The 26248-nt window shown below is 37.3% G+C and overlaps 1 pseudogene; it reads left to right on the top strand.

Annotated features, from left to right (window-relative positions):
• LOC141391105 (uncharacterized) overlaps positions 1 to 25021 on the top strand; it is a 106885-nt pseudogene extending 81864 nt beyond the window's left edge.
• Positions 25022 to 26248: the final 1227 nt, after the last annotated feature.

Here is a 26248-nt window from a genome sequence, read left to right as displayed (position 1 = left end):
TTTGCGGAGGAAATACTTAAAGGAATGGATCAGCATTGACCATTATGGAAGTGGATCCCCAGCCACTACATATGATGCCATAGGGGTTTTTTTACACCCTTCGGGCTGCTGGAATGGCCGCTGAAAAAACGTTTACCATCGTAATTGAGGCAGCGAATGCAAGTTGCTTCAACAAAAATCAAAGTAAGTCGATAGCACGTCTTAAAGTGAACTTATCCGAAATTTTGTGTGGGAGGTACCGGATGGAGTGTACAAACATAGACCATATTTGAACCTGTTCTATATCTGGTAGATATATTAGGATGTGTAAAGTATGGACGAATTCGGCCACTCCCTTCAAGAGTTACCGTACGAACAATATTTCCGAACATTTTTTAACTTTTGTGGTGGAGGTACCTGAAGGAGTGGACTGATATAACCCATCTTCGAACTTCAGTCTATTTTCTCAGGAAGTGTGTACTTGGAACTGGTACCGTCGTATGGGGAGCAGTGAAAACAAGTTGCTAAAACAAAAATCAAAGCGATTGGGGAGCAGGTCCTAAACTGACCTTATCCGAAATTTTGTGTGGGAGGTAACCGAAGGAGTGGACCGACGGAGTCCATATTGGAACCTCATCTAAGTCTGGTAGACATTCCACGATTTGCAATATATGGACCAAATCGGTTACTCCATTCAAGAGTTATCGTGCGCACAAATTTTCGGAACATTTGCGAACATTTGTGGGGGAGGTACCGGAAGGGATAGGCCGATATAACCCACCTTCGAACTTAAACTAAGTTTGGACAAAAAATTACGAAAGCCAAATTTTGGACCGAATCGGTTGATCTGTTCGAGAGTTATCGTGCGCGGATAAATTCACTTTAAGACCTGTTCTCGAATCACTTTAGTTTTTGTTGAATTAACTTGCATTCGCTGCCTCAAATACGACAGTTAAAGTTTTTTCAGGGGCAATTACATTCTTCTTGATAAAACAGCCCGAAAGTTGTAAAAAAAACCCCTATCACTGCGTTCGTCCACACTTTGGATATTGTAATATTTCTTCGAATATTAGATGAAATTCAAAGGTGTCGCTTATAGGTCCACTCCTTCCCGTACCTCCCCACAAAAGTTCGAAAATATTCGCTAAAATGGTACGCGCGATTTCTCATAGACGTAGCAACCGATTTGGTCCAAACTTTGGATCTCTAAATATTGTCGAAACTTAGTTTATGTTAAAATGTGGGCCCTACCTGTCCAATCCTTGTGGCACCACCCACACAAATGTTCAACATTTTGTGTGGTTATGTGTTCGATGATTCTTTGGACATTTTTACCGAATGATTTCCTAGTGGCCCTGTTTACATCGATTTTATGTTTTTTGTAGGCTAGTGTCGTTATCCCCGCAAATTTTTGAGCTTTAAACCTATCCATACTTTACGCCCAAAATTTTGAAAACCCCCTAAATACATAAGTTTTTTTTTTGGGAAAAAGTATTTCAATCCACACAGGCTGAGGGTATATCTCTGTCGGCAAAGCCGACCGACTGATACTTTTTTACTTGTTCTTATGCCCATAATTTTAGGTAGAAAAATTACTTTAACAAATAGCAACTCTAAATGCTAGGTTACAGCTATTTTGGTCGAATTCGGCCAGAAAATCTATCTAAAACAAAATAACTGAAATCTGGCGGTACCATTATAGGAGGCATATATCAAAACGTTTACCTAAGTGCTTAATTTTTTGTGGAGAAGTTTCTACATCACGGGGAACACTAAATACCAAATTATAGCTAATTCGGTTTGAAAATGTAGCTAAAAAGGTCAAAATACCTGAGATCGTACTATTAGATGAGGGCTAGGCTGAAACGTGGACCGACCGTGGACCAAATACACATGTGTACAAAAGCCCTCTATCTCAAATCATTCGGAAGATATCGTGATTATACCAAAGGGACGGAGGGAAGGACGGACATGGCTAATTCAGTTTATAGGGTCGCAACTGAATATTTCAATGCGTTTAAAACGAAAAAACAAACATAATAAACCGTCCATACACTCAAACAACAATGAAAACAACGCAAAGGGAAACGACACAAAGCGAGGCCTTCGTGTATTACATTTTGAGTATTTTGAAGATTTTAGCTACAATTATTAACCGAACTAGTTGCAATTTGATATTTGAGGTTCTCTACGGCCACGAAACTTCTCCACCAAAAATCGTCAACATAGGTCCACGTTTTGGTATTGCCCCCATACAACGGTACCTCCCGATTTTCGGTATTTTGAGGATTTTGGCTACAATTATTAACCGAACTAGGTGTAATTTGACATTTGAGGTACTCTGTGGTCAGAAAACTTCTTCACTAATAATCGTCAACATAGGTCCATGTTTTGGTATTGCCCTGATATGGTCCCAACTTTAAATGAATGGAGCTTACACCTGGGAAGTTTTTGCGGATTCTGAAACTAAAATGTTCATAGATGAGAAAAATAAAAAAAAAAAACCTCCACTAAATATCACAATTTTTCTGTAAAATGGTGTGAACGTTAACTCTAGAATGGAGCAATCGATTTGGTCAAAACTATGCACATTGTATTACTCCTTCCAGATATAGTTCGGGATCGAATATCGGTCCATTCCTTCGGGTACATCCCACACAAAATTCGTATAAATTGAAGTTTAAGAGCTTCTCTCAGATCGTTTAGAAATTTTTTGTTAGTAGGTTGTCCTTGCGGCTCCTTTTGCAACGGTACAATTTTTTTCATGCGCAAGTCCATTCTTCCTGAGATATTGCCCTAAAAGCTCCAAGAAACCGTGACGGCACCAACCAAAATGGCAAATCCGCGCGATAATTATGCAATGAATTTCTGATTGGTACAGACTTAGAACATTGTATTATTTCATCTAGTCATGTAGCAGGTTGGAATATGGGCTATATCGGTCCACTCCTTCGGGTGCCTCCCGGACAAAATTCGGAAAAAGAGAAGTTTAAGAGCTCCTCTTGCATCGTTCTGATTCTTTTTTAAGTAGGTTGTTCTAGCGGCCTCATTTCCAACGGTACAATTTTTTGCGGATTAAGTCCAAAAAGCTCCAAAACCCTACCGGCACATACTAAAATGGATATTGTGCAAGATAACTCTCAAACTTTTTCAAAAATTTCTTCCAAACTTACAAACTGTTTCACTATGTCGGACGAAAATAAAAATGAAAGAAAAACTACTAAACTCGTGTATGATTTTCAAATTTTGTAGTTGTTTCGAAGCAAAAACAACGTCAATATTAGCATGAAAAGCAAAGTTTAGGTGTTTTTCGTTCGCCTTCATTTTCTTTCGGCATAGTGATACAGGCCCTTACTTTAACGTAATTTAATATTTCGAGTCCTTCATCAATATATTTTATATATAGAACACGGTGGCATTTGATGATCTGAAAAAGCCCTATTTTACCCAATAGCCTTCTAACATGCAAGACCCAGTGGATCAAGTGGTCTTCTATACAAGAACCACAACCTATAAAAGCACCAATAAACCAATGAAGACCCAAAAATCTTCTATAAGCTACAAAAAACTTAATGATCTTCTATAAACCGTATATGACACATTGGTATTCTAAATGTCGCCGAAAGGAAAATGATCTTTTATAAGCAGCAATCTTCTATGTGACATAGAAGACAAAATGGTCTTCTATAAGCCTAGAACACAAAAAAAGGTGTAAGTTGTTATCAACCCAATTTTTAATTGTCCTTAAGCATTTTGCAGCACAATATATTCCAAAGGTGATCGAAGGGAAACTTATTGTCCACTGCAAATGACAATCAGGATCGTTCCCTAGTATCATCCGTTGATTTTTCTTCTTCTAAATAGACTTTTTCAAACAAGCTTTCTTATATTTTTCTGATTTTGTAACTTTTATTTTAATTTTTTTTTAATTTTTATCTTCATCGAAGTTATCGGATTTATTTTACTTCGAAAATACTTGTGCTTCTTGCCACTAAGTTGCCCTGTGATTCCACAGTTGTTTTTTCTCCTTAACCCACAACCTCCTCCGATAATACAAAAAGTTTTCCCATGTCTTCTTGTGTGGTCTATGAATATTTAATATGGCTTCGTTGGATGTGGCTTTTTCCTTTTGAATATTCCTAGGCGCGTACAGTGCTGGTCAAAAGATGTATGTGGACAGCTTGTTATTTTCTGCATGCTTCTACAAGGACATTTTGGTCACGTTTTTTTTTTAACGGGAAATACCACATCCCCATACCCAAATAAAAAATATTGGTAGTTTCTTTGTAAAAAAAAAAAAATCATGAAAAATTATTTTTTTTTTGCTGTTGAAATGCACTGTATTTTAAAAATGTTGAACATTGCCTATGAAGACAATAAATAGCATTGACTTGGCAACGATATTTACATCCCAGTCTTGTGTAAACGTCTGTCTGAGATCTAATAGATGCAAAGAATAAAAACGGGACGCATCTTTTTCCATTTCTTTTAAAAACCTCTCAGGTTTGTTGAAGCCAAGTAAAAAAGTAAAAAAAAAAAAACAGACAATCCAATGAACCATTATGCATGGTGGGGGATGTAGATCAACGCAGGTTTTCGGATAAAGATCTGGCAAATTCTGTTGCACCGACTTTTTCCATTTTCTCCATTGTTCTCTTTTTTGTGCATCAGAACGAAATACGAAAGCTTTTGTCCTTCCACAAAAAAAAAAATCGTGTATATGGGAGGATACTTAACTCTTGGCTTCGATATGAAAAATGCAATGGTTCAGAGGAATAATAAGATAAGTTGCGAATGCAACAACTGAAATGCCGAGACCTTTAACCGATGGTATCTTACTGATGCTTCCAAATGCATTGGCGCATCCAAGCTGATGCCCGCGTTTGGGGGCCGACAAATACAGCACCAGATAGTCATTATAATGTCGTTAAGTTCTTAACATATGATTTACTCAATTTCTCTTGCTCCCGTCCTCCTTCTTTTCTTTTGGTTAACTTTGATTTCCTTTTCCTTTGAAACAGTAGGTGACTTATTAGTGCTGGTGATTTTGCCGTTGTCGTTTTTGTTTTTCAGAACTGATTGATTAAACATAAAAGGAAATGCTGATAAAAGGGAACGCCACCAAAGTAAAAGAAAAACACCATTATTTTTCTTCTCAGACGTGTTTCTCATGACGATTTTTGCAACAATTCCTCCTTAACACAGCATAAAGTTGCGATTAAAAAGCGATTCAATTGAAAGTTATTCCATGCTTCTCGCCGACTGTTGGACACGGCTGTAGTGTTTTAAGAATTTTAAAATTACGATTAAATACAAGTACTACAACGATAACTAAGCGTTTCATTAAGGGCAACTTTCTAAGAATTACAATGAGGTGAAGGATTGTATGTAAAAAGAAAAATGATGCCAAGGATATCATTTTAGTTGGAAGTCATCAATTAACGTCGGGTTTCGTTCTTTTTTTGAAATATGTAAGAGGGATAGTTGTTAGGTTAAACTAAGGTCATTAGTTTAACCCACGATAAATCAGTCATGGGGAATACCACCAATAGTACAACAATAAATTGAAAACCTCGTTTATTAGTACTACTTTTGCGGAGGGGGTTTTTGATTTTGGAAGTCATTCCATTCGACCCACCACCAGCCATTTTTGTCGATTATATCAGTTATCATGGACTCGCAGCACAACAAGTAGTACTTTTGGTACAAATTTCAAAACGATCTTCGAACAGAATTTAAACTGCACTTAAGCGAAAAACTTTTGGAAGAAGAGATTGTCCGAATAAACCAACAGTCCTTAAATTGCACTTAAGCAAAAAATGTTGTTGTTGTTATTATTGTTTTGTTAAAAAGCCTTGTCCGAATAAATCTTCTGGTACATTTTGAAGAAATTTTACAATGTGGTCAATCAGATTTACAATCAGATACTCAATTCGTAAGTAATCGTGCTCAGTTGTTGTTGTCATTATATTTTATTCAGTTATCTGGTTATGGTTCCTCTGCATCCAAATTCAAAAATTCTGCAACTTGTAAATGAAAAGCGTGTCGGGCGGTCCCAACCCACATGCCGGGCACGTGTTGGGTATCGTGCCATCTAGAGTTGGGAAATCTAGTTCCCGGAGCGGATCGATCCTTCTAGTTCCTTCTTCCAAAAGGAACTAATTCCTTAATGTAGTTCCATAGTTTGTTTTTCTTTTCTTTCGTTTTTTCATAGTAGGCTGTTTTTTTCTAGGGGAGGGTTACTAACCCGACGCCCAAACCCAAGTTTTTAACGTTCTTATGGGTGAACGCGCGGCACATGTTAGCTCACTACATTTAACGGGTGTTAAAGGCAGTTCCCCAGGTGACACCACGGGGAGGTCAGTGTCCACTTGAGATGAAAGAGGGACCAAGATAAATCCTGGGCTTTGCCATGTTAAAACCGTTCAGGACCGTTCCTTGGTATCTTCCATCCCCTACGTCACCCTGGCAAATCCACCATTGACCAGATATTTACCTTGAGACAAATCCTGGAAAAGACCCAAGAAATGCAGATCGACACCTTCCATCTTTTCGTCGATTATAAAGCAGCATTCGACAGCCCTATACGTTCAAAGGTGTTCCAAGCCATGTCTGATTTTGGTATTCCTGCAAAGCTCATTCGACTTTGTAGAATGACATTAACTGAGACGAGATCCTCAGTTAAAATTGAAAAGAACCTCTCCGAAGAGTTTACTGCCAAAAGAGGTTTCAGACAAGGAGACGGCCTGTCGTGTGATCTATTCAACATCCTGCTGGAAAAGGTCATACGAGACGCGAAGGTCAAAAGAAATGGAACGATATACACGAACAGCCACATGTTACTGGCTTATGCCGACGACATTGACATCATGGGTCGATCGGTAAAGGAAGTAACTGACACCTTTGCAAAAGTCGAAAGAGAATCTACTAAAGTTGGTCTGGCAGTAAACGGCGTAAAAACCAAGTTGATGGTATCGACGCGTAATATGTCCATAAACACCGCACCATCTGTGAATGTTGGTACCTATAATTTTGAGGTAGTAAAGGACTTCGTCTACCTCGGCACCGCCATAAACACAACAAATAACATCAGTTGTGAAATACGAAGAAGAATAGTGTTGGCTAACAGATGCTACTTTGGGCTGAGTAAGCAGTTTAGGAATAAAGCCACCTCTCGTCAAACAAAAATAACACTGTACAAAACACTGATACTACCCGTGCTAATGTATGGTTCCGAAGCATGGGTACTTGCTCAAGCAGATAAGGCAGTGCTTTGTGTGTTTGAGAGAAAAATTCTTCGAAAGATCTACGGGCCAATCTGTGTTGACGGCGAATATCGGCGTCGTATGAACATCGAGCTGTATCAACTATACAATGACATCAATATAGTTGAACGAATCGAGATACAACGATTGCGATGGCTAGGCCATGTTATAAGAATGAGTGATGATGAACCCGCTAAAAAGGCGTATAAATACGGGCCGCATGGAGGTTCTCGCAGATCTGGAAGGCCAAAGCGAACAAGTGAAACGAGATATCACAAAGCTACGTATCCCAGATTGGGAAAATACAGCAGCAAACAGAGAGGATTGGAGATTTTTTCTTAGTTCGGCTTATGGAACAAATGTTCTGTAAAAGGCCAGCTAAGTAAGTAAGTAAGTAAGTTCCATAGTTCCGAGACCGATATAGTTCAACGAATCTTCCTCTTTCGTCGCTCTTTTTGTTTCCTTTGTTCCAAATAGTTTCGAGACCGAAATGTTTTCATGGTTAAGTGGATGAATGACATAAAAATAAATAAATTGCAGCGAAATAACAGCAACGACGAAAGATCGAGGTAGGCTTTAAATTGAAGGAATGAAAGGAACTATATAAACACAAGAAATGGATATAGTTCCAATAGTTCCTTGTCCGCAATAGTTCCTTGGAACAAGTTCGTTCCGGAACTACACAACTCTAGTGCCATCAATTCTGGCCCGATGCGAATTGAGGCGGCTCCATCGTCCAGATCTAAATAATCCTTAAACCACTTGTGTTTTTCTTGGCAGCTGGCGTTCTTCTGCTGCGATGGATGTGAGGTGGTCACCGAGTTCGGCAATAACACTGTACCTTTGTCCTGCCTGCGCAACTGCATCAATATTAATTCTGTTTAAGCCTGCCTGATAGTCTCGTTGGTCTAGAGGTTCTCGTTTATACTTGTACCTCTCTCGCCAGATAATAAACATCTCTCCTGACGTGCTCACTGAACCTCTCGTAAAAGCAATACATCTTGTTGTGTCGATGTACCCGTAAAATCTTCGTTTTCTCATGAAGATGGTCCACTGTTGTCATGAGGAGGCACCCTGTTGCAGTCTATAGGGCGGCACTCTGGCAGGTTTGAATATTCTTTCACTGCGTAGCGCTAACAATTGCCTAACAAACAGGCGCCGCAGAGCTTATCGCAGATCGACATATTGCTTGATAAGATGTCAACAAGGTTTCTTTGTCTTGACTTGAGTAATTTGTTCCTACTTCTTCTTTATGGGTCTATTTCGTATTGCGACAAGAGTCTAGTCGCGTTGTCAGTCGACTTTGCGACAAAATTAAAAATTCGTATTACGTAAATCGATCGAAAATAATCGCCGGTAACGAGTTATCGTATTGTATTGTTTCCACCATTCATCGAAATAATTGTTTATTTGTTTAGGTTTAAATCCTCACGGTGCTCTTCATAGATGAGGAAAATAAAAAAACAAAAAAAAAACTCGCCGGAGCGCTCTTTAAATAAATCGCTATTCAAGTTAACATGTTTAGGAGTTTTGCTTGGTTTACATTCGGCGTCGTTTCGTGATTTCGAAGGCGTTTCGTGATTTCGCGCGGAATCAAGCAAAATTTATCATGATTTCGCATACAAAAATGAAATCATCTCATTTCGTGATTTCAGCAAAATCAACATCGAAATCACAGTACTCATGATATACAACCCTGTTTTTGCCTAAAATAGTACCAAAAGTTGCAACACTTTTCACGAATCACAATAAACAAGGTAGATGGTAAATTGCTGCAACAAAAATTTTGATTATCAAAACGTGTAAACAATGTGAAAAAATATGAAGTTACTTTGTTACAATGATATTTTCCATTGTGTTCTCGTACTTTTTTAATGGCAATTTTAAAAAAGAGCGAATTGTCAAAAAAAATTTCCCCATACAAATTTCTTAAAAAATACGGGAACGGAAAAATGACGGAAATTGCAGAAACTCCAGCAGAAATGTCAAAATCAACGTATCAGCTATCGTATTTAGATGTCAATGAACATGCTGCTAGTTTCTACTAGCCAAAATTGTATGACAGAAAACATGAGAAGAGGGTGTTTGTTATTCACGCAATTTTTGTTTAAAGAGAACTGCAAGTCTTGATAAATTTCGGAGTACGGGAACGCATTTGTAGCACTAAACGGGAAAACTACGGCAAGTAGTAATACTTTGCACGTTCTGAACACAACCAAAATGTATTATTATGATTTCTCATCGATAAAATCATTTTTTTATTTTTTAATTAATACGATATATAGATAATTTTAAGATAATTTTCGAAATAAAGCAGTAAAGTTTTATATTGTCGTTTTTTTATGACTAATTCAATTTACAACAGCTTGTTTTGAAAATTCATGTTCGATCAGCTGCGCATATGCATCTACCTTGATAATTGTGATATGTTTGAAATCAACAAAAAATAAGTATAAACACCGGGGTGTATTTTAGGATTTCGTGAAATCCAGTTGATTTTGGAGCGTAAATGTAAACTTGGCATTTGTTAGGTTTTCACGATTTTGCTTGGAAACTGCAAGTCCTATCGAAATGGAACTAAAGAAAATGTTGCAGCTATGAAAATTCTCTACATGATTGAGCTTTATGATAATTTCGTAGGTTTTACCTTTCTTGAGCTATAGAAGTTCAAATTGGGACAATGCATTGACTGTATCACCTCCTTATAAAACAATGTCATGCACCTTAACTAACTTTAGGTGAAACCACTTACACCTGGGAAGTTTTGCGGATTTTGAAACGCAATGTTCACAGGTGAGAAAAATCCAAAACCAAGAAAAAATCGCTGGAGGGATAAAAATTTACATTTTTATGTTTATTTTAGGTTTTCGATTTTGCTTGGAAACCGCAAAGCCCTATCGAAAGGGAGCTAAAGCAAATGGTGTAGCTGTGAAAATTCTGTACAAGATTGGCTGATTGATATTTTCGTAGGTTTTACAAGTTTTGAGATATAGAGGTGCAGATCAAACTTTCAGCTTTTTTTCTTAGGTCTTCAGGATTAAGCTTGGAAACCGCAAGTCCTATTGAAACGGGACTAAAGAATATGTTGTAACTGTGAAAATTCTCTACAAGCCGTGGTTGACGGTATCGAAGGTCCTCAATAGGTCAAGAGCCACCATGACTGTTCAGTCGCACGGCCTGTTCTGGTTCAGTCCTCAACTGATATGTGTGGATATGGCGGGTAATGATGTTGTAGTACTATGCATTTTCCGAAATCCATGTTGATGTTGGGTAACTAGAAACCAGCTTCTTATCATGGGGAGGAGTATTGCATCTAGGATCTTTACTACTGGTGGCATGAGTGAACTCCATTGCCAGCCTTCAGTAGCGGGACCACCCTGCTAACTTTCCAGGCTTTTTGTACAATATGGGTGGCTAACGATAGGTTGAGGACACTTGTTAAATACTCAACTCCGGGTTCATCCAGTTGCTTAAGCATTACCATCGATATTCGGTGTGGGCCCAACGCTTTACATGATTTCGCTTTTCGGATGGCATCTGCAACATAGTCCATCGTAAAATGTGGTGGTACCTTCTCGCCTGGGAAGGCTCTTGTTATACGGCGTAGCACACTCCTCTTCGCCCTATTACTCTCGGGGTACTCTGTGAACTGCAGGTTAAAATAACGCGCGCACCGCTTTGGGTCAGTTACTGTCACACCGTTGAAAGTAACAGCCGTTCTGTCATCCTTCTTTCCCAGATTCGAGAGTGATTTAATCGTTGCCCACAATTTACTTAATCCTGTACTAATGTTGCATTGCTTCAGGTGGTCTATTTACTTTTTCCGCCTGTCGATTTTAAGAGTAAGCACTCCACAGTGTGTAGTGTGTTCGGCTGATCAAATCTGATCAAATCCAGCAGAGAGCAAAATAAAATATTAATATAATAATATGAAGTGTGTTGAAATTGGAAACAAATAGAACATATGTTTTTAGCATATTTTTAAACTTCTAGTGGCCATAGAATACCTATTTATTCAGTGCGACATGCCCTTGTTGAAATAATGGGTTAATAGGGTGTTTCGTAAGTTGTATCAAAAAGTACTCTTAAAACCAATTATTTGGTAATAATTTTTTTTTGATGGGTACAGATTTCCAAGAAAGTGTATGTCGTAAAAATCCTTCGGTTACCTCCATTCTCCCTGCAGTTAAAAATTATTTATTAAGTGCAGCGACGATCTTTGTACAATTTTATGAAATTATGTCCTTGTGATCCTTATATATGTATTTTGTTGTGGACAAGTCCATGCTTGCGTCGCTAAAGTGTAATTTTGTGGACCCTTCGTGGATCTTGGTGACATTTGTTTGTGAAATGTGTTATCTTTAATTTATACTGCCTCTGCTAATTTCAATATAGTTTTTTATATTTAATACTAGCAGATCCCGGTCCGCGTTACTGGCCCGTCGTAATGAGTTTTAATGACAATTTTTTATGGATTTTATGCTTGACAATTCAAAAATAAGTATTTTTTACATCACTGCTTCGATCCATTGTCAAACCAAGGAGGATTTTAAATTTATCACCAAATTTTGTCTGTAACTTTTCCTTTCTCTTACGGACTTTGTTGGATTTTTTCGGCCATTGATGCTGTTTAGGATTTATTATCGTTCATGTCCCCTGTCTCTATCCTAAAGCGATCTAATTATAAATTAAAAAAATGGTTATGTCGAATTCTCCCTCTTATTGAGACATATGTTTTAGTTTTTGATGGCTGATGGACCGTTGAACCTCATAGTCCGGTTAAAATAGACATGCGTATAAAGGTTAAATAGCAAAAATTCCCACAAAGCTGAATTTTGGTGGAGAGCTAGGGTTAGTCATTAGAAGCAACGACCTAAAAGTCCCCATCGATCCCATGTGTGCAAAACAAGTTATTCGGGGTCTAAGGTCATTTTTTGAGGCATTCTTAATTTTTTTGTGGAGAGTTTTCGTTGGGGTCGTTCCCGTTGGGCTTTCGATTATACATGTGGGTCAAATGGGCTATTTCGCATAAAATGACTCTAACATTGAATAACTCTACTAAACACGCTCCGATTTTGTTAGATTTTTTTAGAAGATAGCTATAATTTCGCTCTTCAAGAAAATATATATTTTTTGGGGGACAGACCCGATTTCCTCTATAAGTGCATAAAAATCATGTGTGTTTTAGAACAGCTATATCTCAAGAATGGTTCCTCCTAGGAAAAAAATTATAAAAGTCAAACTTGTAGATAATTTTCCTGTCTACAATATTTACTTTAGTCACTTTTTGATTAGATCAACCGTTTTCAAAAAATAAATCCGAAAACCTAAAAAAACCCTTAAAATTTGACCTTTGACCCCGAATATTTTTTTTCGATCGATGGGGACTTTTAGGACGTTGCTTCTAATGGCAAACCCTAGCTCTCCACCAAAATTCAGCTCTGTGGGAATTTTTGCTATTTCAATGTCTATTTTGACCGGACTATCACCAGTTTAGGAAAGTTGTAAATATATCGTTCTTTTTGATCGGGGGCGCAACCACCGTTGTCTCGAAAATTAATTTAAAGGCTATGAGTGCATCGCCTTTATTTAGCAAATATAGGGTTTATACAACAATAAGCCCCCGAAATTCGTCTACATATATATAGCATTTTGGACCACGGGACATTCCTGAACATTTTCTCGAAAATTGTTTGAAATAAGGTTCAGTGGTTTTTGGAAAAATAATGTAGTGAAAAGGGCGTGGGCGTGGTTATCAGTTTTCATGATATAAGATATTTAAAAAAGTGGGTGTGCATCCGTATTTTGGCTACAAATATGTACCTAGGGTATACACAACACAATTGCCTCCCAATATTTATACTGAAACCCATATAATCATAAGTTTGATTTAGACATACATATAACGTTTCAAAGAAAGGCATGGGCAAGGTACCGCACCTCCTCCGAAATTCATAAAATATACATAACAACGGCAAACATAGAGCTTTTGCTGCAAATTTTATGGAAATCGGTTCATTATTATTAGAGATATAACATTAATAAAAACAGGCGAGGTCGGGTCTTTAGGCCCCAAATAAGTACTACATTGTAGATTAATCCGTAAATTTTTAAGCGGATACCTGCGTAATTTTTGCAAATATACGGTTTTTTAAAAATGTCGGATAAGGAGGTACACCGCCCCTCTGGAATTCAATAAAATATGTAGCCCGTTTTCGGGTGCCATCCCTGTACATTCCCTGATAATTTCAGGAAAATCGGTTCGGTAGTTTTTGCAGAAAAACTTTAAATTGAAATTTTAAATTGAAATGACAATTGCAAAAGTGGGTGAAAATGTTGTTTTCATAAAAATCTAAGTTGGGTTATGACGGCATTTGATTTTTATTCATAAAAGATATTTTTAATATGGCAAAGGGAAGTACCCCGCCCCTTCCAAATTTTCACCGTATGCCATCCCCGTACATTCCCTGAAAATTTCAGGAAAATCGGCTCAGTAGCTTTGTAGATGTAACATATTTTAAAAAGTGGGCGTGATCAAGTCTCTGGGTCCTAAAAAGTAGGTATGGTCGGACACACAATCACAATTGTCTCGCAAATTAATTCCCTCCAAACCAGGTACATTCATAATTATTGTAAATATAGTACCCCGCCCCTTCCGAAACTAAATTTGTAGCCTATTTTCACCGGGGCCATCCCTGTACATTCTCTGACAATTTCAGGAAAATCGCTTCAAAAGTTTTTGTAGAAAATATTAAAATTAACAAGTAAGAACGGCGTTGTTATACCCTCCACCACGAGTTGTATTGAAGTAGAATGGAACAATTCATTTCCTTTCGTTTATGAAAAAGGCAAATACCAATATTTTTGTAAAATGATGTGGCTAAAACCTAAAAAATACCAAAAATTAAGAGGTATGCTTCTATGGGGGATATAGGAAGACGTGGACCTATACTAATAAATCTTTTCTGGAACATTTTATATCTTTATGGAAGACTAAATAACAAATTTCAGCCATTTCGGTGGAATCAAAATACCGAAAATCGGGAGATACCGTTCTATGGGGGCCATATGAAGGCGTGGACCTAAACCGACAAATTTCAGGTGGAAAGTTCTATGCACCCAACGATAACTAAATACCAAATTTCAGCCATTTTGATGGGATAATGAAGCTAAAACCTTCAAAATACCGAATATCGGGAGGTACCGTTCTATGGGGGCTATATGAAGACGTGAACCTATACCAACAAATTTCAGGTGGAAAGTTCTATATACCCAACGATAACTAAATACCAAATTTCAGCCATTTTGATGGGATAATGAAGCTAAAACCTTCAAAATACCGAATATCGGGAGGTACCGTTCAATGGAGACTATATTAAGGCGTGGACCTATACCAACAAATTTCAGGTGGAAAGTTTTATACACCCAACGATAACTAAATACCAAATTTCAGCCATTTTGGTTGGATAATGAAGCTAAAACCTTTAAAATACCGAAAATCGGGAGGTACCGTTCTATGGGGGCTATATCAAAACGTGAACCGATATATCCCATTTTCAATACCAACCACCATGCAAGTAATAAAAGCTTCTGTACCAAATATTGACTCTCTATTTTTAAAATTGCGAGCTGTATCTTGATTTCAACAGACAGACGGACGGACGGACGGACGTGGTTTTTGCATTGTTCATACCAGCATTTGAATAACGTCGTTCGTTCTCATAATTACGTACACGAATTAACCCGTTCATACGACATGTTTCATCATTCATAGCAACATGATTCATATTTTCATAGTTTTTGTTTACTGATTTTAAAGAAAGTTTCAGCCAAAAGACGAGTAAAGTTAATTGATATGAACTGGAACAAGTAAAAAAGTATCAGTCGGCTTTGCCGACAGAGATATACCCTCAGCCTGTGTATATTGAAACAATTTTTTCTCAAAATACGTATGTATTTAGGGAGTTTTAATAATTTGGGCGTTTGAAGCGACAAAAATGTTGATTACGATTAAAGATCAAAAGTTTTGCGAAGGAGATACTAAAAGGAATGGATCGACATTGACCGTTATGGAAGTGGATCTCCAGCCACAAGATGTGGTGCCATAAAGGGTTTTTACACTCTTCGGGCTGTTTGCTCAAGAAGTATGGACTTGCCCCTAAAAAAACTTTTACCATCGTAATTGAGGCAGCGAATGCAAGTTGCTTCAACAAAAATCAAAGTGATTCGATATCAGGTCTTAAAGTGAACTTATCCGAAATATTGTGTGAGAGGTACCGGATGGAGTGGACAAATATAGTCCATATTTGAACGTGATCTATATCTGGTAGATATATTAGGATGTGTAAAGTATAGACCAATTCGTCCACTCCCTTCAAGATTTACCGTTCGAAAAATTTTCCGAACATATTTGAACTTTTGTAGGAGAGCTACCTGAAGGAGGGGACCGATATGGCTTATCTTCAAACTTAAAGTATGTTTGTGACAAAATATTAGTAAGGCAAAAGTTTGGACCGAATCGGCAGATCCGTTCGAGAGTTATCTTGCGCTCCAACCACCTCACACGGTGTCATAGGTTTTTTTTTTGCAACTTTCAGGCAATTTTCTCAGGAAGTATGGATTTGCCCCTGATGAAACTTGTACCGTCGTATGGAGGGCAGTGAATACAAGTAGCTAAAACAACAATCAAAGCGATTCGAGAGATGGCCCTAAACTGAACTTTTCCGAAATTTTGTGTGGGAGGTACCCGAAAGAGTGGACCGATTGTGTCGATATTGAAACCTGATTTAAGTCTGGTACACATTTCACGATGGGCAAAGTATGGACCAAATCGGTTACTCCCTTCAAGAGTTATCGTGAGCACACATTTTCCGAACATTTTCGAACTCCAAATTGTCTGAAACACATTTCGTCCAAACATACTTTGGGTCTAAAACCATTACTTCGATGAGGCACATTTTGCCCGTATGAAAGTGTATATACCCTCGTTAGCATAAATGCTGAGGGAATAAAAATATTTGTCCTTCTTTCAGATATCTATTTAATATTAAATTATGTTAGTTTCATTCATGTTTTCTATTTTTCCTCGCAATTTTGGTGTTTTCAGTATATTTTAAAATTTTTCTATTTTAAAAATTAACGAGAGAGAGACCTTTTTGTTTCTAAACTTGTACGCGAATTTGAAACGATGGACAAGAAATGTAAATGCAATGAAAGAGAAGACAAAATTTGCTATGATTTGAATGTATACTAGTCGTTAAACCGTTTACTTTTCATTCATATTTTGCAGTTTTGCTAAAAAGGTTTGGGTTTTTCATAAATTTTTAAATTTTGTATTTTTCCTGTCATAATTAATTTATTTCGATAAATTCTCTCATTTGTTAGAGATGGGACATATTTTATCGTCGTTCTGAGGGTAATTTAAATTGAACAATGTACACAAATCGTTGTTTGTTCTCAATATTTTGTATGGGAAATGAAGTCATTTCATCGTAATTTGGGGTCGAACAACGAATAGAGAGCGAAACACCGTCAGTCTGAACAAGGCATTAATCGACATAGAATTTTATGCTGATCAATAATATATATACTTTATAGGGTCTCAGGATTAGAATGACAAATTCAATTATACCCTCCATATGGTTTAGGTTCACGACTCCTGTTACTGTTGTTTTGTACAGCCATTTAGTTTTCAGCCGATAGATATTACTTGTTTTTTTACTTGTTTTCTTGGGCTTCCATTGCGATTTTATTTGCTTTTTTTGAGTACATGATAAGTACTTAGATGTGCATGTATGCCATGGAGAATTCGCTAAAAATATGGGTGGAAACTTCTGTCTTTCTAATTCTTCAATGATATATCGACACCTCCAAATAATAGTATGCTAAGTCTAAAAAGTGAGTTTTGCAGGAGAAGCTCTCAAAGTTTGGAATTTTTTTTGAACTTCAGTACTATGCTGAGTAAATATTTGTTTATAACTTCTGTTCGGATTGACCGATCATTACCAAAATTAGACAGAATTTAAGTTAAAGGACGTTCGACACCTCCAAATAACAGTTTGCTAATTCTGAAAAGCGAGTTTTGCAGGACAAGCTCTAAAAATTTGGAAATTTTTTGAACTTCAGTACTATGCTGAGTAAATATTTGTTTATAACTTCTGTTCGGATTGTCCGATCATTACCAAAATTTGACAGAATTTAAGTTAAAGGACGTTAAATATAAAAATGTAAAGAACTTGAAAACATGCTAAGTCGACTTAGCATACTATTGTTTGGTCGATATCATCCAAACGTTCTAACATAGTGTCTCTTATGGACGACTTATTTTTCAACCATGGTCTTTTAGGCAATATGGAGTAGACTTATGCCCTTATAGTTAGAGCATACAGTTTTATCTCCCTTCTTGTGGACGGGGCACAGGATACTCAGGTTCCAATCGTCGGGTACTCGTTCTTCCTGCCAGATGGTGCTAACTAGCTGATGAATACACCTTATCAGCGTGTCGCCTCCGGTTTTGAACAGCTCGGCTGGTAAGCCATCGGCTCCTGCTGCCTTATTATTCTTCAGCCGATTTATTGCTGTCTTTACCTCATCTTGGCTGGGCGGTATACATTCAATATCATCTTCTGTGATTGGAACTGTGGTATCTTCGTCGTCTTCGCTGCTATTGGATACCAACAGATTTGAAAAATGTTCTTTCCATATCCTGAGTACACTATCTGTATCAGTTACCAAATTACCTTACTGGTCTCTACAGGAGGATGTGCCTGTACCAAAGCCATCAGTTTGATGCTTGACTCTTTGGTAGAATTTTCGGACTTCATTCTGGCTCCTGTACATCTCGATTTTTCCACACTCCCGCTTTTCTATCTCTCTCTTTTTCCTGCGGAAAAGACGTTTCTCCTCTCTCCTTTTCTCCCTGTATCTCTCTCGTGCGCTACGCGTTGCTACGGATTGTAAAGTAGCCCTATATGCCGCATTTTTCTCTTCGGTGGCAGCACGACACTATCATCATGTGATTATGAGGCTAAAACCTTAAAAAATACCGAAAATCGGGTGGTACCGTTCTATCGGGTCTATATGAAGGCGTGGACCTATACTGACAAATTTCATATGGAAAGTTCAGTACCCCAAGTGAAGACCAAATACCAACTTTCGGCCATTTCGGTGGAATATTGAGGCCATAACCTTTAAAATACCGGAAGTAGGGAGGTACAGTGCTATGGGGGCTATATAATAAGGCGTGGACCTGTACCGACAAGTGTCTGGGGGAAAGTTTTATTCCCCGCACGAAGACTTAATACCAAATTTCAGCCATTTCTGAGGAATATTTATACTTTCACACGGGCAAAATGTGCCTCATCGAAATAATGGTTTTAGACCCCAAGTATGTTTGGACGAAATGTGTTTCAGACAATTTGGAGTCGATCTGTCGTCCGTCCGTCTGTCTGTCTGGCTGGCTGGTGCGCACGATGACTCTCGAACGGATCAACAGATTTGGTTCAAAATTTGGCTCTCGTAATATTTTGTCCAAACTTAGTTTAAGTTCGAAGATGGGTTATATCGGTCCCCTTCTTTCGGTACCTCCCCCACAAAAGTTCAGATATGTTCGGAAAATTTGTGCGCACTATAACTCTTTAAGGGAGTAACCGATTAGGTCCATACTTTGCATATCATGAAATTTCTACCAGACTTAGAAGAGGGTACCTCCCACACAAAATTGCGGAACAGTTTAGTTTAGGACCTGTTCTCGAATCTCTTTGATTTTTGTTGTAACAACTTGTATTCACTTCCCCGCTTACGACGGAACACGTTTCATTAGGTGCAAGTCCATACTTCCTGAGAAAATAGCCTGAAAGGTGCAAAAAACCCCGTATGACACCGTGTGTAGTGGTTGGAGCGCAAGACAACTCTCGTTCACTCCTTCAGGTACCTCCCCCACAAAAGTTCAAAAATGTTCGAAAAAATTGTTCGCACGATAACTCTTGAAGGGAGTTACCGATTTGGTCCATACTTTACACATCCTAATATACAGTCAACCAAAAAAGTCTACATACAACCTAAAAATATCGAGTTTTTAGGGTAAGGAAGCATTTTTTATTCCAATGTAATTCCAAGGTTCTTGCTTGTAATTTGACCCTTGGAATGCTGTGAAAACTATAAAATTTATTAAAAACTTAGGAATTCGCATATTTAGCGAAGCTCAGGAGCATATATTATCCATAAGAACAAAACTCAAAGAAATCTGCAAGGGTCCGCCTTAACGAGGTATACGCGAAGTGTGACCTTAAATAACGTGAATTAAAGCACAAATATGTTCCTATTTTGTCTAAAATATATCATAGACAACCGGAGACATTCGATAAAGCAATAAAATGTAAAATTTGTATTGCTTATTCCATAAATTTTACGGTTATCTTAATATTTCATTGGGTGTATGTACACTTTTTCCCTATTAATTTTTTAATTTTTATAGAATTTACCGTTATTCGTATTATGGAATATATTTTTTTTGTATGTAATATTGTTTATTACGGATATGAAATAGAACTATGTACTTGGATTTTCATAAAAATGCTTCCTTACCCTTAAAACTCGATATATATAGGGTGTATGTAGACTTTTTTGGTTTACTGTATCTACCAGATATAGATCAGGTTCGAATATGGACTATGTTTGTCCACTCCTTTGGGTACCTATCACACAAAATTACGGATAAGTTCACTTTAAGACCTGCTCTCGAATCACTTTGATTTGTGAAGCAACTTGCATTCGCTGCCTCAATTACGACAGTAAAAGTTTTTTTGGGGGCAAGTCCATACTTCTTGAGAAAACAGCACGAAAGGTGTAAAAAAAAGGTGTCTGGAAAGCACGATAATTCTCGAACTTACCGATTTCATCTAAAATATGGGCATCCAGATATTTTGTCATACTTTCAGTTCGAAGATAGGCAATACCGGTCCACATCTTCCGGTAGGTCCCCCGAATATTTAAAAATTTCACTTAAATGGTATGCACGATATCTCTTGAACAAATTTGGCCCAAATTTGGATCTCCTAATATTTTGTCCAAATTTAGTTTAATTTCTAAAATGGAAGTACCCTAACCTCCTCCACAAGAGTTCAACATTTTTGTCTAAGTGCAGTTTAAGGTCTGTTCGAAGATCCGTTGGAAATGTATGCCGATGTTGTTCGTTGTTGTCCTGCTTACAACGGTACTATTCCATGTGGACACCCATTCTTCCTGGCATACTGGTCCATAAGTTATACGATGACCCACTGAAATGACTAGAGGGCGCGATATCTATCGAAAAGATATGACTCTCAAAATAAAATCCATCTTCCATAATGGACTATGTCGGTCCATTCCTGTAAGTACCTCCTCCGCAACACATTTGAACTTTAATCCTAATCCATATTTTCGTTGGCAAGTTCAAATGTTCAAAAAACAAGTAAAAAAAGTATCAGTCGGCTTGGCCGACAGAGATATACCCTCAGCCTGTGCATATTAACACAATTTTTCCCAAAAAACGTATGTATTTAGAGAGCTTTAAAAATGTTGGGCATATGAAACGACAAACATGTTGATTAGGATTAAAGAGCAAAAGTTTTGCGGAGGAAATTCTTAAAGGAATGGATCAACATTGACCATTATGGAAGTGGATCTCCAGCCAATACATACGGTGCCATAGGGGGTTCTTACACCCTTCGGGCTGTTTGCTCAAGAAGTGTAGATTTGCCCCTGAAAAAAGTTTTACATTCGTAATTGAGGCAGCGAATGCAAGTTGCTTCAACAAAAATCAAAGTGATTCGATAGCAGGTAGTGAACTTATCCGAAATTTTGTTTGGGAGGTACTGGATGAAGTGGACAAATATAGTCCATATTTGAACCTTATCTATATCTGGTAGATATATTAGGATGTGTAAAGTATGGACCAATTTGGCCACTCCCTTCAAAAGTTACCGTACGAACAATTTTTCCGAACATTTTTGAAATTTTGTGGGGGAGGTACCTGAAGGAGGGGACCGATATGGCTTATCTTCAAACTTAAAGTATGTTTGTGACAAAATATTAGTAAGGCAAAAGTTTGGACCGAATCGGCAGATCCGTTCGAGAGTTATCTTGCGCTCCAACCACCTCACACGATGTCATAGGGGTTTCGTGCAACTTTCAGGCTATTTTCTCAGGAAGTATGGACTTGCCCCTGATAAAACTTGTACCGTCGTATGGGGGGCAGTGAATAAAAATTGTTAAAACAAAAATCAAAGCGATTCGAGAGCAGGTCCTAAACTGAACTTATCCGAAATTTTTTGTGAGAGGTACCCGAAGGAGTGGACCGATTGAGTCCATATTAGAACCTCATCTAAGTCTGGTAGACATTTCACGAGTTGCAAATTATGGACAAAATCGGTTACTCCCTTCACGAGTTATCGTGCGCACAAATTTTCCGAACATTTTCGAACTTTTGTGGGGAGGTACCGGAAGGAGTGGACCGATATAACCCATGTTCGAACTTAAACTAAGTTTGGGCAAAATATTACGAAAGCCAAATTTTGAACCGAATCGGTTGCTCCGTTCGAGAGTTATCGTGCGCACCAGCCAGCCAGACAGACAGACGGACAGACGGACGGACATTGCAAAATCAACTCCAAATTGTCTGAAACACATTTCGTCCAAACATACTTGGGGTCTAAAACCATTATTTCGATGAGGCACATTTTGCCCGTATGAAAGTGTATATACCCTTTCTAGCCTAAAGGCTGAGGGTATAAAAAGGCCACAAAATAATGAAAAGACCATAAATACATTCGATCTGGCCGTATATGAAAGTTTCAATTCACATAGGCTGAGAGTACTGATTCTTTTTTACTTGTTTCTTTTGTTTTCTCATATATGAACATTGTAGTTTCAGAATCCGCAAAAACTTCCCATGTGTAGGCGGGTATTTATTTAATGTTGGTTCAAGAGCAAGGGAATAACCGATTTGGTCCCAAATTAGCACATCATATTATTACATATATAGATCCAATACTTCGAGTACCTTCCACACAAAATTTTGAGAAAGTGAAGTGTAGGAGCTCCTCTCAGATCGTTTTAAATTTTGTTAGCAGAAGTTTGTGTCAGAAGTGATTTAGTACTGATTCCACGAATTTTGAAGTAAACTTGTGATACAAAATATATTTTTATACAGTATAATTATGTTGTTTGCTTCTTTGTTTTTTTTTTTTTTTTGGTCAGATGCTGAGTGTATGTCTCCGTCAGCACTGGTGACTGGTGCTTTCTTACTTGTTCTTTGGCCAATTCGGTAAAAATCACCTAAAGCTATTTTTAAATGCTTTTTTCTTCTTAATACAAATTTTAAAGTAATTTATAACGTGTCGGAATAACATAAAATAAATTCCGTGGAAAACAAATACCCAGAGAAAGTGGTGTAGGGTATCGCATAATCAGATCCATCCGACTATAGCCCTCTTTTACTTGTTTAAATTCATTCTCTTCCGAGTTGAGCTGTTAAGACGCTGTTAAGAAGTCCCACACCTTCAACCATTATGCTATTTTTCACGGGTGGTTAAGCCCGATCATCAGGCATATTTGGATGTTATTTAAGCTTGGTAGCTAAGTATAAATACACAATTCATTCGATAAATGCATAGCGAATTTACGTTAGTTAATTGAAAATTCAAACGTTCCTAATAGTCCGACTTGGTAATCCCTTATTTCAATGTCCAGATATACTTTTTTCTTACCTCATTTATATTTGCTCTTCTACATAAGACTTTAATCATCAATTTTAATCTACTACATAAAACCCGAACTGAATCTGATAGGAAACAACCTACAAGGGTTTTTGTAGTCTCAAACTATATATTTTTTTGCCTTTTTTAGTGTTGCATAGTGTTATATTTGGCCGAGAAGGCATTAAAAGATCTTTTATTATTCCGTAGACATAAACGAAAACAAAAAAGAATTAATAAAGATTTTTTCGTATTTCCTATTTTTCTTATTTAAGTGTTATTTGTTGTACATCCAGAAAACACCAGAAATTTGTGATTTTTTGGGTTTAAAATTGCCAAATCAAGGAACATCTACCACAACGACAACATTAAAACCTCCCCATACAACCTCCTCAAAACCTAATGGTCAAACCAACTGAAGATGAGAGTAAACATCCTGCTGAAAAGACTGGCTCTATTGGAGGTAAGTTTAAGCATGGATAATAGAAAAATAGCTTTGAGCTTTAATTAAAATGAACTTTGTTTTCTTTTTGCGTGTTTGTGTGTTCGTTTGCTTTTAGTCATTTTGGCGTCCATTTTGTCGGTAACATTTGTTGTGGCCTGCCTTGGAATGTTTGCCTTTTCCCCAGAACGCCGTAACATGGTTAGACGTTTCTTTAATATATCCAGTTCAGCTGTACGATATAGACGAGTAAGTATGATGGACAAATTGTTGCCTATGGTATACGAGGGCTGCTCGAAAAGTATCGGACCACTTCCTATCATCGTCTCCGTAATTAGACCACCCAATTTCGTAACCTCTGAACGCCGTACTTTCCTGAACCATTAGAAAGCTGATTGGCAAAGGTTCAGAGATTTTACCAATCACCGCTTCAGAGAGCTGCCCAATCTCTCAGATCCTCGTGTAGCTAAGAGAATTTTCCGGGGCATCACTGCACTGTCGAATACCCGAAATGAGATCAAATTATAAAAATAGAGTCACGGTGCTTTGGTAGACGTTTTTAAGATTGTCACGGATGTCGTCATCATGGATCTATGCGTATGAGCCCGAAACCAAACTGCAATTGACCGTGGGTCTTCAAAAGTGAGTCAATCCGAACGAAAGTTCTTCATGGAAGAATCACTTCGAAGCAAATGGTCATCTGTGTCTTCAACAAAGCTGGTTATGATGCGATTATTCTGCTTGAGCAACTTAGGACGGTCAATTCTGAGTGGTACACCATAATTTGTTTGCCTTAAGTCTTCGGAGGAATTCGATAAACGAAGAAGAGAAAACTAAGCAGTGTACACCGTAACAATGTGAGCTCCTCTCACACATCGCTTTAAACCAGTGCCTTTGTGACCTGACAAAAGGGGGAATTGATTGGTCATCCGCTGTACATCCCTGACTTGGGGACCCATTGACTTACTTTTATTCCCGAACATTAAGAAAAAAATTTGTCTTCAACGATTTTCGCCAGACGATGCTGCTACAGCTTGGTGGTGTCTCAATCGGAGTCGAAAAAGTGCTTCCACAATTGGTTTGAGTGCATGCAAAATACTGGAAATGCTGGAAAATACTTTAGAAAACAATAAAACTATTTTTGATGATAAATAGTCTCGCTTTCATTATTAGGACCGAAACTTTTCAAGCAGCCCTCATATTTTGCAGTTTTATAATGATTATCTCTTTGTTTTTGTTATTCTTAACCACCACCAACGTTTGATGTTCGTCCTTCATTTTCCATTGCACAGGTAAACAATAGCGAAGAAGGCAATTTGCTGTTAAATTCTAATGGAGAATTTACCGAATCTGATGATGAAGATATGCTGCTTTAAGTATAGGTAATGTGGACTATTACTCATGATGATGATGATGACGATGATGTTGATGCCTCACCATAATACATCCCACGCCTCTACAAAAAAAGAAAACAAAAAACAATTAAAAAACCTGGACTTCTATATTCTGTATAAATTATTAGATTTTATAACAACAAAAGAAAACTATATTTTTCTATACAATTTTAAAGGTATTTTTGCAAAAGTATTGAGCTTAAGAAAAGAACGTATGACCAGATCCTCTAAGAAGATTTGAAACCGAATTCGTTCAAATTACAAATCTTCTGTTTTTATTTAATTTTGTTTCGCCAATAACAAGAGTTTGGTAGTGATTCAAATAAATTTGGTTTCTAATCGTCTTAGAGAAAAAGACCATAAATCATATATATGTAAATCGATGTATAAAATATAGCTTATGAACTGAATATTAACTAAAACAAAAACAATATACTGTCGAAATTGTAATGAATGGCACTTAACTAATGAACTTCGATGCCCTTAGTTCGAAACTTGTGCCCATTCTTACTCTGTTCGACAGGATGTAAAAAAAGACAATGATAACTAAATACATATATAAATGTATACAAACACCAAAGATTTATACCGATTGTCCCGTGTAACAAAATCGCTTCTTTTTCTGTTGAGATGTTCTCCTTCTTTCCTCCTCCACCCAAAACTAAGACTAAGACAGCTATAATTATTTTATATTAATGCTGCGTAGTCGAGTTATTGGTCGAGTTCGAAGTATGTATATCAAAGTATACAACAACACAGCATTGTGACCAGCTCAGGTCCACGGAGTTGTCCGAATACGGCTGGAGTTAGAGACTCCGACCAACGTCTTAGACTTCACAGTTTTAATTATTATAATTCCCATCTACAAATATCCGGATTATTTTTCCTAACCATTTCCTATAAAAAGTCTTAGCCATACTTGGGACACCCTGTATTTTTAACTAACAACAAAAAATGACATACCAAAATGTAAAACAAAAAACACATGTACGTGTATCTGTATATTTTTACTATTTACCTTTATCTAAAACAGTTAAGTTATCAACAATTTAACTATAGTTTATTATTTTTTTCAATGAAATTTGTAATCACTGAAATTGTTTTGGAAAGAAATAATTTCGTAATTTGTAAATTATTCTTATTTTTTTGATACGTTCCACAGAGGGGAAACATAGGCCTAAAGTTGCTCAAAACTCAAAATATGAAAATCGATTTTTTATGAAAAAATGTTGATAAACGGCAACCAGACTCTTTTCTACATTTGCTATAACCATCCTCGATCTTGTAAGATTAACCAATCCAATGCAGCAGTCGATTGAACTCAGCCATACTGAAACCAAAAAGTAAATTTTCGAAATGTAAGAAATTAGGTGAACATTAAAATGACATTATTTTCGCGAAAATTTATATTTTTCAAGATTTATTGTTTTTGTA

This window comes from Musca autumnalis, unplaced genomic scaffold (genome assembly GCF_047663935.1).
Source record: "Musca autumnalis isolate F117 unplaced genomic scaffold, ASM4766393v1 scaffold_1, whole genome shotgun sequence".
In the NCBI taxonomy this organism is placed as follows: Eukaryota; Metazoa; Arthropoda; class Insecta; order Diptera; family Muscidae; genus Musca; species Musca autumnalis.
Note: the sequence above shows the minus strand (reverse complement) of the source record. Positions and strands in the feature narration are given on the sequence as shown.